Source organism: Labrus bergylta, chromosome 9 (assembly GCF_963930695.1).
Source record: "Labrus bergylta chromosome 9, fLabBer1.1, whole genome shotgun sequence".
Lineage (NCBI taxonomy): Eukaryota > Metazoa > Chordata > Actinopteri > Labriformes > Labridae > Labrus > Labrus bergylta.
In genome coordinates this window covers 18,913,246-18,927,113 of record NC_089203.1, presented here as the reverse complement: position 1 = coordinate 18,927,113, position 13,868 = coordinate 18,913,246, and the positions used below count along the sequence as shown (strand labels likewise).

The 13,868-nt window shown below is 37.6% G+C and overlaps 1 protein-coding gene across 2 annotated transcripts in view; it reads left to right on the top strand.

Moving 5' to 3' along the window:
- The window catches only part of drp2 (dystrophin related protein 2), a 159,525-nt gene that overhangs the window by 86,545 nt on the left and 59,112 nt on the right, over positions 1 to 13,868 (top strand). The window lies entirely within an intron of this gene.

Genomic DNA, 13,868 nt, shown 5'->3' with positions numbered 1-13,868 from the left:
TCTGGCTGCATTAGGAGATCCTCAGTTTTATGATAGCAAAATATGTAAACTGCTGATTACATTTCTGCCAACTAGTTGGCAGTCTCATATAAAAAAATATAAAAAATAAAAATAAACTATCACAATATTTCTTTGACACTTTGTCAAGGTACCGATTTCTTTCAAGGGGAATGTCGAGTAATTTCAGCTTTATTCTGTTTGTTACCAGCTAGCCAACACTGTCCTTTCCTGACACTTTCTGGTTTATTGAGATTTACTGAGTTTTCTTAACATTTGACAAACATTTCTTAATCTACAACTCTACGCATTTCATTATAGATCAGCACATCAAAGACTCACCTTAACCACCTTTCCACCTCAGCCAAATTTGAAATCCCTCCTCATAGCCTTGTTGCTGTTAATTAGCTCGCACAGCTAGGTGTTTGTTCTGCCCTCTGAGTCTGCCTTCTCACCGTAAACAATGGGGCATGGAGCGAGAAAGCCAGAGACACCCAAGTCCTTCCAGAGAGGGGGCGTGGTCAGACACAGCTCATTTACATATTTAAAGGTACAGACACAGAAACAGCCTTTTCTGAGCAGGGCTGAAATAGAGGGGTTTATAGGCATGATCAAATACAGGATCAGAGTGGATTTAGAACAAGAAACTTCACACACATGTTTTGAGGCGCTCTGAGACTTATTTACACTGGTTGAAGAGGAGGAGAATATGTGACCTTTAAGTTTTGTGATAAATCGCCAACGTTTGGCTTCACACATTGATTGTGTATCATTTTATAAAGAATCTTAAATGCCAGAAAAGTAAACTTTTGTACAAACGCTGAGGTTGATCTAGCAACCCTAATAATCAGGCACAATTAAAACCATCAGCTTATAAAACCATTAAAACCTACTGTATGTTCCATACTCTTTAGAGGATATGTACTGTAGATAGTGATCTGTTTAAAAGTAGTTTGTAACTTGTTTATGGTACTTACTGCAGAGTGATGCAACTGGCAGCAGGTTGGAGTTTTTCCATTCAGGTGTTTCAGGGAGGTTTTCAACCTAATCTAAGTAAATGAATATGTCTGATCATCCTATCAGACAGAGCAGCAATCAGCATGGAGAGAGAGAGAGAGAGAGAGAGGGTGCAATTACGCTCACTCACTATCGCCGGGCAAGAAACAACAGCTTCATATTTAATTTGATCATCTGTGCTGATGTTACTCAGTTTACCTGTGAAGTTGTCTCTGTTAACAACAGACTGATGCTGTGCTCTTCGAGGTGTATGCATCTATGTCACCTAAACTGAATTTGTCCGCACCACTCTCTTTATTATTAACTTTGATTTGGTCATTTAGGCCACATCTGTGTGAACTTTTGGTGTGCAATTTGTAGTGTCAATTTGAATTCAAAACATGTAATTATGATCTGCTTTTAATACTTTGGGTATTAATTATTATTGGAACATTAAAATTAATTACAGTTGAATTAGTGCAGCAACCCCAACAATGACCGACTTCCAGCTCCCTTCTTTTGTAATTAAATAATATCCACAAACATCACTGTTTGTTACTGTGGCAGTCGTCTTTTTGTGATTGTATCTGATGGTAAATATTATTTACTGTGTTAGTTTCATTCCAGCAGACCACACAGGGGAATACAGCCCTAATGCTGTCTGACAGCTATATTGTCTCGATATACTGTCGCTTTGTTTTCCATATTCCTCCCATGATTCTTCTCGTTAACATTCAGTTTGTGTTCAGGCTATTAAAAAAGTATTGTCTAATAATGTGCTGTCACACAATAATGCATATTTCAGTACTGCTTCCAGTCAGCTTATTAATTATTGATATAACGTAGGTTAATGCTGCCATTGCACAAGTTACACTCGAGAGGTTTTCTAGTGCAAAACAATTAGAGGCAGTTCATTTTGTTCTTTAATGCTTAATTGGAAACCGTCCAGGCTTGCAGCATCATTTCTGTGTCTGCATGTCAACTGGCATCCTGTTAGGACAATTGGCCCCTTAATTGCTTACTTGACCCTGATGTATCTAGGAAAAAAGGGAGGGGGAGGTTAAGGAAGGATAGTTGTGAAATTGGTTAAGACAGTTTCCCCTGCAGTCTTGTGTAATGAGATGACTATGGATAGCCTGCAGTGGCTGTTTATACCCGAGCTGCACTCTGACTTCATCAGGCTTCAAGAGGAAGGGAGGAATATGGGGAGGAGTCGTTGGAGGGATACAGAGCAGGCGAAAGAACAGACAGCTGGCATTAAATCATCACAGAAGAGATATGGGGTGCAGGGGAGATGGGAGGGGCAGGGAGAAAGACTAGTAGAAGAATGAATGAATGAGGGAGAGCTATAACCTTGAGGGTGAGTGCTGTCCAGAGGAATCGTCTGACTGCGTTCAAAGCCAGCGGCTGGACAAGTGCAGACGACTGGCTTTGTAATGGCCTGTCTGGCACTGATTGACAGGTAGTGGAGGATTTGTTGAAATAAAAGTCACGGCTGCTTGCTGTTATCCTTTATACTGCTGTACATCACACCTCATGAGATACTGTACCGTCACTGGCATTAAATGAAAAATACTCTGTTGTAATGTGGTTCTTATTTCTCAACAAAGGTCTTTAGACACGGTAGTTGCTAATTTATTTGTTGATTTGCAAGTTGAATTCAGTAATCGACCAAACAATACAATCAAATACAAACATAAAATCCCATATCTTGAATGAAAAGCAGCTGAAAGAAGAATCATCTTATACAATCCGCCCTTCTTACACAAGACATTAATTAAAACAACACGTGATTTAAAAAAGATTTACATAAAATAAATTAGCTGCAGGCAAACACAGCCAGTCACAGCCCACGTTTAGGTCTCTGTAGCAATTCATTTTATACTCTTCAAAGCAGAGCACAAACTAAGTTTTGTGTTGCAACAACACAAAACAGAACAAAAACCTAATTAACACATTTCATCATATTTCTTCAACAAAATGGCTTTAATTAATCTTATACTCTCCTGCCCATTATGCTCTGCCAATGAAAGGTATCTGATCCAACCTTAACAACAGGGCCCTAAATCTCTTAACTAGAGTCTTCTCCTTTGTCGCCCCCCGGTGGTGAAATGAACTACCAAACTCCATTTCATCTGCAAAATTCCCTTTGCTGCTTTAAGAAAAAGCTAAAGACCCATCTCTTCCATGAACACCTACAATATGCGCTTTATGATAGTGATGATGATGATCAAGATATTGATGATGATGATGGTGGTTTTATTTGATAATGACGATGACGATATTAAGGATGGTCTTGATGCTGATTAGAACACATTACCTGTGTGTCCAATCACACTTAAAGCTGTTAGTTTGCACTTACCGACATTGATCCCCCTTTAGATCTTTGCTTGTGATGTACTTACTCTCTGATGTAGGTTGCTTTGGATAAAAGTACCCCATAACATGCTCAAAATTAAAAGACTAACATGCCAATGTAAGGTAGGTATATTGTTTGGCATGTTTTTAATTTAATTCTTATTCAGTCTGCCAGCCACATTTTATTTCAAATATGAAGATTGTATCCAGAGAAAGTCTGGATGGCAAAACTAAACATGTTATAGAGTTTTTGTAAAGCACATCCAATCCAAACATTGATTTTGCTGATGTGTCTCTGTCTCAGTACTTAGGCAGCTTACATCAGATTCCAACGTGTCTTTTATAGCGTCACTCACACTGCAACACACAACTGTGACCTCAAATCCAGAGTGATGCAAGTGAATATGTGCCGCTGCATCAGAAGAACCTTCTCTGTCTCTGACTCTGTCTGGTGCAATGGAGGAGTTAACACCGCCACATGACAGCAGATTGTTTTGAAGGGCAAGATCTCATGCTTTTGTGTTGTCAGCAGTGTCATCAGCGTACGTAGATTCCAAAAATTCCCTAATCACCACAGCAACCGATGCATAGCCCTTGTTGAAATCTAGACACTCCATTCCAATATTATGTCTTAAAGATATCGGTGTGGACAGTCTGTCATGCCTTCCTGAATTGAGAAATATATTTGATTTACCTGTAGTCTTAGCAAAGCCTAAATTGAGGTTGACCCCATGCCAAGAATTTTTGTTAAGACAAAGCACAACTTGGATATATAATGTAACCTATGTTCTTAGTTTTGAAGGCTTGACCCCCCGGTGGCTCCATTTAAAAAGTAAGGGGAATTACTCAAGGGAAGACTATTCTCTTTTTAAACATAAAAACTTTGAAATGATGGTGATCTGGAGAGAAGCCAGGGTGTGACCAAAGTTTGTAAGGTTCATCCTTAGGAGATCATTAATCTTAGGATATCTAATTAATCTGTCCTCTAGTAATTGAGATATTTCAGTCTGTTCTACTGTACCAAACAAACAAGCATTGCCACCTGTAGAGTCACTCCATTACATGATGCAAAAAATCAACAGATTTACAACATTTTCCGATGATATGAAAGCCCCCTTTAGCTTCCATTACTGAAAACATCCAGAGAATTTAACAAATTAAGATAAGAGGTAAACCGTTCAGAAAATGTGGTCTCTAACAGATGGCAGTGACACAAAGAATTTATCAGTGTGACACAGTGTTGCTCAGCTAATTGGACTGAGCTCTGATAACAGAATGTTAGAGGTTTGATCACTTTTTTGGCATGTTGTATGGAAAGTAGGCAAAATCCCTACACACTCACCAGCTGTGTAGCATGTGTAATTGACTGCTAAACAGCGGTTTGCTGCCATTGGCGAACAATGTCGACATGCTGTTCTTATGGCAGTGTGCTTTGTGTTAAATCAAGTGGCGATTTAATGTCTAACGCAGGATTGAGGTAATAGCCTCTAAACAAGTGGACCACAGCACTATACAGCTCTGTGTTTATCATAATCTCTGCTGAATGATTCTAAATATATACAAAAGAGACATTTAGTACCACAAGCACATTGCTGAGGCCATTTAGCCATCTGTAACTATTGTACAAGAAAATACAGTATGAGAGTGTAGGAGGATTCAGTCTATTTATGCAATTTGCTCTGAGGGGGCAGTGTTCAGGACAGGCGGAGTTATTATTTTTAAGGGTTGTTTAATTAACTGTACAGTAAGGGAGTTATTTCTCTATTTGAATTATAGACATTTTGAAAAGAGAAAACAAAACCTTTTTTTTTTTTTTGCTTGAAGCTGTAGTTTTATATTTACAGTAAATGGAAGTGACATTGAGCCTCTTGTCTAACTCTCGGCAAGAAAACAAATATTCACACATTTACCTGACCTGTATTTACTCCATTGAGCATAAAGTGGCAACCTTCTTCTACAGCAGCATCGATTACAAAAGCAATCAAGGAAAAACATTAAAAGGCAATCAGCTAAATTACAGGATGATAACATTTTTAGAATAGGTTCAATATTTTTATTTGAAAGTTGAGAGAATGAAAAGGTCAAATGTAATACAGTTCTTCAAACCTGTCAGCAAGGACACATCTATTGAGTTATCGTCATACAACCAGAAATCTGTTATTTAAAACATTTGCAATAGAAATTGAGAGTTGTAAAATCAAATGTGTAAAATATCCAAAAGGAAAAAGTGTGTTTATTTCAAGGAGCTGCTGTGTTTGTTCACAAAAGTAAGTACATAAAAAAAACACTTATAAGATGCAAACTTGTGGATTTCTTTCAATAGTGGATCAGATAAAGCCCATCTCAGTGTAAGGATGTTCTGAGAGACTTAGGAGGTATTTTTTTTTAATAAGAACTTCATAGATAATAATATTCCATTGAGAACGCCTAACTGTTTAAAATTGGATAAAATGATGTGTACCACACAGACATGGAAAGTAATAAAAGCCAAGACAAACAATTAAGTAGAAACACATATGATGTACTCAACAAAATAGGTTGTAGTCGTGTGTTTCAGTTACTGATCTCTTGCTTATAGCCTGTGTTAGCAATGGGATGAAGGCGTTTTTTTCCCAATGAGACCAGCTGCATTGCATCCTATTCTTGCATACTTTGGCACTCAAAGACACAACAGCTTGTTGTTGAATCATCACAAATCTTCTCAAGTTTACAACTACCAAAGAAGCCTTAGTCCTTTAAATGAATGACTCCTTGAGATACTGTACACTTAAAAAATGAAACTTAAGAGTCATTACACTGTCAGTCATACTGGTAACAATATCAGGCATTGTTAGGTTTCAGGCAGTGCCACATTACACACAGTAAGGTGCCCACTGCTCTGACTGCAGGGAATGCCCACTGGGGTTGGTGTTGGTGTCTCGGTGGTATGCTATGAATTTATTTGCCGCATGGCTCGGATATCTGCGGAGAGCCAGCCGCCAACGCTCAGCGTCTGTCTGAGGTCAGGGGAAGACCTCTGAGTCTGTTTTTGTCAAGGCACAATGCTCCTATCTGTATTCACCAGCAGAGCTATCGGTTCATACCCTTCTCATTTACTGGCTCTTTTATTCACTTTCCCATTGAGTCGCTACCTTTTTTTACTCTGTCTTCCGTTTACTGTTCTTGTCTACTTTTGCTTTATTTCCCTCCACTTATTTTTTCTTGATGTCCTCTATCATTGTAACTCCTTTGGACAGCTATAGCACAGTTCGAGCAACCACAATCAAATGGTGGCCATTTTATTCTGACGTCACATTTAGATTTAGAGGCTCAAAATGTCTATCATTGTTAAAAATCCAGAAAGTCTATTCATCCCATTCAATAAATCACATTAGCCTTTAGCTAGCTAGATTGCTCGCTTTACCTTTTGAAAGTAATGTATGATACAATAGGAAATGTGTATAAAGACTTAACTTTTTTAATACAACATGTTAAAACCATAATAATGGACAAAGCCTGAGTGACGTCATCCATTGGTTTCTAAAGAGCTGTTTTGGAAGCATATCCATGCGGTTGCCATATTGGAAATGCTGAATCTATCAAACTTTAGGTAAACCTAATGAAAGGCAAATAACTGGAGCTGGGGCAGACGTTAAGCCTTCTGACAAACCACTACAACGCGGCCGCTCTAAAACCTGACATTTTAATTTGGGCTATGTAAGGGACTTCTCCTGCAACCAGCCCCAAGCAGACACCGGAAACACTTCAGTTTTTTTGCATCTCTGTATTGGCTTCATTTTTCAACATCAGGTGTCACTGCTTGGTGATAAGCCATTAACAACAACAAGTCAACAACTAATGTTAGCATTTCACCACTTCCTAGCTAACAGTACTTTGCGCAAAAAGTTTACTACGCCTTTCTTATCCTGAAGCACAACACTGTCAAACGTTAACATACATGCACTTCCTTGCTAACACTTTAATTGTAGGTGGCTGAATGCTCAGCTGTTGCCTGACCATAACTAAAGAGTTATAAAATGTTTTGTTTAGACTTGAAATATGTCAGATGTCCATCTGAATGTTCTTCATCTGTGGTAGAGCAGCAGTGAGCTGTAACAATATGTATTTTCCTTATGTTTATACGATTTGTAAACCTGGGCCACAGCAGTATGACTTTATGACAGCATTTGAGCTTTCCACCCAGAGAGCAATGTCAGAGGAAAATAGCCGCCATGTGAATATGGTGAATAGCCTGTGGTTGTTCTGTGCTCTAATTTTGCTACATTGCTCTCAGGCATGCAATAGTACAATAGCTGCAATACTTACTGAGCTCCAATTACATGTTAATGATGTTTATATTTTTCCAGGTAAGAGCTGCATAATGTTGTACTGATAGAGGAGATGTGTGGTCCTCTGCCATTTATCAATCAGTCACTTGCGTTGAATGGATTTTTTTCCCCACCATTGTCTGAAGATCATTTTCAGATTCAGTGTTTTACTTCAAGGTGGTAAAGCAAGAATTTCCCAGGACGCAATATATATATTTGCTTAATCTCGCACTGATGGATGTTGATAGAGCTGCTGGGACAATTTTACCTGAAGTTCCATTCGTTAGAAACACTATTTAAATGTCTTCATCATTTAATCTAGCCATACAGTCATTAATTCAGACCTCACACAAAGCTCATTCTCTTTTCCTTGAGAGACTCCTATTGACGTCATGCTGAGTAAAGGCTGTTTAACCAGGGAGTAAAGATTTGACAAAGAAGGAGCTTTAAGACATTTGGGACAGACGCCATATCTAGTGGCAAGGCTGACGAAAACAAACTTTGATTCACTGTAAAGATAAGACAAACCAACGGGGAATTAGCAGTGCCATGAATAATTTGTTGAACTACCACCACTTTGTATGTGTGTGTCTGTGCGTGAGTAGAGCTTGAAATTAAACAGGAGTGAAGCAATGAGGAGGAGAGCACTGAACTGTTCATACCCATTATCTGGTGCAGAACAAATCAGAGGTGGGCTTTTTTTGGATTGTCACAGTGTCTGTCTTAGTTGCAGGAGAAGTTAATCAGGTTCTGTGCATTTATTGTACCCAGGCATGCTTTATGGTGTATATCAATGATAAGAAATCCCCCATGCAGTTAAAACAGAATATACAACTTGTACATCTGCTCTGTGTATTAAGATTAAGATGCAAGGATTTCAACAACAAAAAAAAAAACATATTTTCTGTGTTATTTCAACTAATTATAGTTTTCCTGTAGTTTCAGCATACTAAAACAACAATGTGGGTATCTTACCACTGCAACTAATATACACATACTTACAGCATAATAAAACAGAAACAGCAAAAAAGGAGCACACTCGACAATAAATAAAGTTCCAGGTGCACGACCGCAACAAGACTTAAAATGAGATTTAAAAAAAAAGTCAGCACACTAAATTTCTTTGAAGTTTCCTTTATCCGGGCAAGAGCAGAGTACAGAACAACAACCGCCGCGTTTCAGCACTAGGCATTCATCAGTGTTGAATGCGTTTGTTGTTGTTTTGTATGCTGCTCTTGCCCAGATAAAGGAAACTTGAAGGACATTTAGTGCTGACTTTTTTGTATAAAAGAATAAAACAGTAAGGTCATAATTCTGTGCTGCATTTCTTTGGGTTATAAACTGTTTAACACTTGGTAGTCTACAAAGTCTACATATTCAACTACACACAGATGGATGACCAATAATTCTGAAAATACTTTCCCCATATCAAACAAACATTTGCTCCTCTTTTATCTTGTGTTCATGCTGCCTTGCCAATTATGAATTTTGCAAACATAGGTCACTCAGATTATTATAGGCTACCTCTACTTGCCCACCGGTGGTTTAAGTGTTGTGTCTTAATTCCAGATCTCCATATTGTGTTTAAACACTGACTGAACCTTCCATAATCCTGCGCTAAGGGAACATTTCTTCATTTTCTTCTTTCTTTCTCATCTTTTCCTGAGTTTCTTTAACCTATAACAAATAATTTTGGGTGGCACTGAGCAATGGGTGCAGTGACAGTTCCCCTTGCAAAATATTATCAAGAAGGTACTATTGGCAATGCATGTGGGGAAGCAAGCCCTGCCATCAAAATGGCTAAATACTTATTAAAGGAATTGCTACTTGAACATTATGAAGACAAGTGTTGTAGAGATTTTTATTTGTTTTACTCACTTTGTGGTCAACAGTGAACTTGAAATCAGCAAGGTAAAGAAGGCCTTCTCTTCAGCAGCGTCGCTCAACACTTCCTCTCTCTGCCTTAGTCTCCTCTATTTATAGAGCGTTGTCACTGCAAACAACGAAGCATACTTTAGGAAGTAACATTAACCTTTTCAAACCACGGTCAACAGTCAACCTGTTTGTGTTGGTTTAAATGAAGGCTTGAAAGGAATGTGATGAAACACAACTGTTTCCATAGAGATGATATGTTCAAGGTTGAAGATGGTTAAACAAGGGCAAGACATATTTCTACGTTTTGTTCATTCACAGAGAAAGAAAAGAAAAAAAGAAGTATTGGCAACCCCAGGTGCCTCCTGAAAAACCTTAACGATTATTGGCTATTTTCCTTGCCAGAGGTGGGAATTATGTTGAAATCCACTATTCAGGCTGTGTTGCAACAGGCAGCTCATAGATTTCAGTGTGCAGATGTTTGTTTTAAATTGTGATTTTGGACGTACATATTGTTTTGTGTCCTTGAAGAATTAAGCTTGGAAGATGTTTATTTTGCCAGTTGATGTAAAAGTTGATGTAATAATTGCACACAGAAGGGGTAAATAAATGCTTTCTTAAAGATTTGTGCACACAAACTGGTGTGCGAGTAAAGTGCAACTCGATTCTGAGTCTGACACTTGATTCCCTATCTCTGACAAACACCTCACGTCAACGTCACCTACACGTCAATTTTTACAACATCACACTGCTTCTATTTTGCCTTAGACTGACAAGAAATATTACAATAAGGTGTGAACAATATTGATAATTATTCTTACTATAATTTCATACCAAACATGGAAAGGTCAATCTAATCAAGTCAAAAAGGAAGGTTCCTTGTTTACTGTCTGTGTGACATTTTTATTTCATAACTCCATATGTTACCACCATGTGAGAAGAACAACATTAGTACCATTATTCTACATATGCTATCAAACATAGCAATCGATAAAAATGCAGACCTATATCCCTACAAACATACACTCCCACATTTATTCAAGTGTGCAATAAAAGGCATACTGATTCAGATGGAAGGCACTCTTACACACAATACAAATAAACCTGAGCTACGCCATCAATGGTTTATCGACTACACACAGAAACACTCTCATTTATGAAACACACAGCCATGCAATTTAGAGGAGGAGGGTGGTCTATATTAACATTTTAGCGTGGGTCTCTCGTGTCTCTTATTAACCATTTTATATTTTTCCCTTGTTTCTGCTTTCATAACACTTCTCACACTCCTTTACAACCTGTCGCACTAACAACACTCTACATTTGTTAAATTATCCGCCCTTGACTGTGTGTCAGTGAACCAAGCCCTATATTTGCACATCTCTGTGTTTCTATTTGCATCTGACAGAACAATTAAAAGGGACAGGATTTCCTTACATGTTTATTTACCAGTGCAGAGGGTCTGACGCAAGTGCACAACAAATGAATGTTCTCAGCAGAACTTGCCCGTGTTCATTATAAAAAATGACTATATAGGTTACAGAAGCAATCAGGATTCTATATTTGTAGGCTGTTTTGTAAGTATGAGTAAGATGTGGAAATGCGCATGATTCACAGAGGGCATCATTCATTGTGGGTTATTATAGCTGTGAGTCATTATGATAGGAAAGAGGCTGAGCATTTTTTTTTTAATCAAGAAAAGCTTCCCTCTGTTCTTAAAGCTACACAGATCAAGATTTATTTTCTTAAAAGACAGTGGTCTTAATCTGAATGCAATGGAAAAACTATGTTTTGTTTTCAAAACTATGTTTTGTTTTAAATCAAATCAAAAGAATATATGAAGTAGTTTCAAAGAGGGGAATTGATGGTGTCACTTAGAATTCCATTTGAAAAAAGAAACATGTGTGCATTCATCATTTTCTACATCACATAATTTGAGGTTTAAATTGTTTACATGTGATATTTTATAAATGTATGTATTTATTCAGTTTCTCATATTTCATATATGTTGTTATTTAGAGGTAAACACGTGCACATTGTTGTGTATAGCTGTACAGACTTTGTTTCAGGAGTTGCTACCTGTTGGCATCATTGGCTGTAAGTCTTCAAACATCTACAGCATTTCCATTCTGGGGGGGGAAACAGCCCCAGTGGCTGATGTGTTTTTGTTACTCATCAAATGTGTATCCCACAAAACCCACTTAGATGCCTGTTTAGAAAAGATGCTTTAGGCAAGACACTTAAACTCTTCTACCATGAGAGGAGTCCCTGAATGCACCAGAGGAGACACATTCACCCCTACAGTGCAGGAAATCAAAAAGGGAAGCAGAAAGAAGGAGAAACCGGGGATAAGGCTGGTAAACATGAAAAAGCTGTTTGCAGTTTACAGCAATTACACCACATGATTTATTTATGCCCAAGTCAAAATATTTCCGTTACCTTCTGCTGCCATTTCAGACTTTCAGAGTATATGCAAAAGCCCTACAGTGTGCGCTGCAGTTGTCTGGGAAAAAAACAAGAACCTCAGAAGGTAAAAGACAGCTGACTTGAGAGACATTAATGGGGTCTCGGGGGTCCTATGCTGACTCTTCTGACTTCAGCTTGTATAAGTTTTGTATTGTGAGAAACTGTGATTTGAGCCTGTTATTTGGTCTCACGTTTGTGTGTCCAAACATCAAACAAACACCACAATATAAGGAAGTGGATGTAGTTCACCAAAATCTGGATTAAATTTGAGAAACAGTGAATGCAGTCTGTCTATTGGCTAAGAGGTCAAAAAAATAAAGAACTGTTTGAATTACAATTTCAATTTGTGTAATCATCCTATTTCAGTCATCTTGCAGTCAGGGCCGACCCTGGACATCTGTGGGCCCTAAGCAGGATCATTTTATGACTCTGCCTTGCACTGGATAGTGGAGTATTGCCTTCGTGAACCAGCAACTGTATGCAATCACGACCGTTATACATTTTATCTGTACCTCTTTAAACATGATGGGACACAATTATTTTACTGCTTATTAAGTACACTCACTGAAACAGTCAAAGTAAAGCTTACAGACTTGCCACATTTCTACTTCTACTTTGTTAGTGTTTGAATACTTCATAAAGCATACCTTTTGTACTGATTTTCAAATATTCTACAAAATATTCTAGTTTGAGTTTATATTTATTAAGAAAATGATAAATTCCACAACAACAAAAAGAATGCAACAAAATTATAACTTTAGTGAACAATAATTAGCCAAAAGTGCAAATACAAGGTTCAGTAGTAAAATACATACATCTAATAAAAATATATATTTAAAAAAAAAAAAGCAAACTTTAATTTTCACCTCATCCATTTTCATTATTAGTTCCTGTTAATGACCATGTCAGAGTGTTTGTCTTCTTGCTTTTTTGGATGCGAAGTCCTCTATAATGTCATCATATCTTGCTTCTGGTGTTAGCCTCCTGGTGTAAGAGTAAATTAAAGTAAATACAAGGTTAAATGCCGTAATTTACTTATTGATTTGTTTAACCCTTACATACTGTTCATGTAGTAACCATTCACAGCATGGAGCAGATCATTTTTCATCTTTTATAATTACACTTGTTACAATTTTGCATTCATAGATATCTTATTGATGCTCTATTGTGTGTGTTTTCTTTAGGTTTTACTATATATATATTTTTTTTTTCCCGACCATACCTAGTTTTAACATGTAACTACCTAACGTTAAATGTTATAAAAGAAAACACATTCATAGGAGCTGGGTCTGTCTGTACCCGGAGCTGGACCGTGCTGCTAGCTAAACAGCATTAGCAACAATGATTCGATTATCGACAGCTGAGCTAGCTAGCCTAACTTAAAGATAAGATAAAGACAATATCAAGGACAACATGTCCATTAAAACAATAAGGCCTACGTCCATAGTATTCAAACAATTAAATTTAATTTCTTTAAGATTAACAACTTTAATGCCAGTAGAATTTGAGGACTGATAATGTTAATAATAGTAGTTGGAGACAGGCAGCTCTAAGATTCACATAAACATTTCTAATAATGATCGTAGACTGGTTCTACTTGTTATTCCTCCAACACTGAACTCTCTCCATCATGTAGCTGAGAGTCTACCAGCACCTGAAGCCTATATTAACAACAAACAGAGTGTCAACATGACTCAGTCAATGTCTTAACATTTCAAGCTACTCTCCTTTACACAAAGCGTGGCATCCCATGAGATTTATATAAATGCATACAAAGATCTTTGAATTATACTCTTTTTAACAGAATGTAGTTCTGTATTGTCAACATGGCCCATCACACACCCTCGCACTTTCTTGCCGGCTTTTGCAACA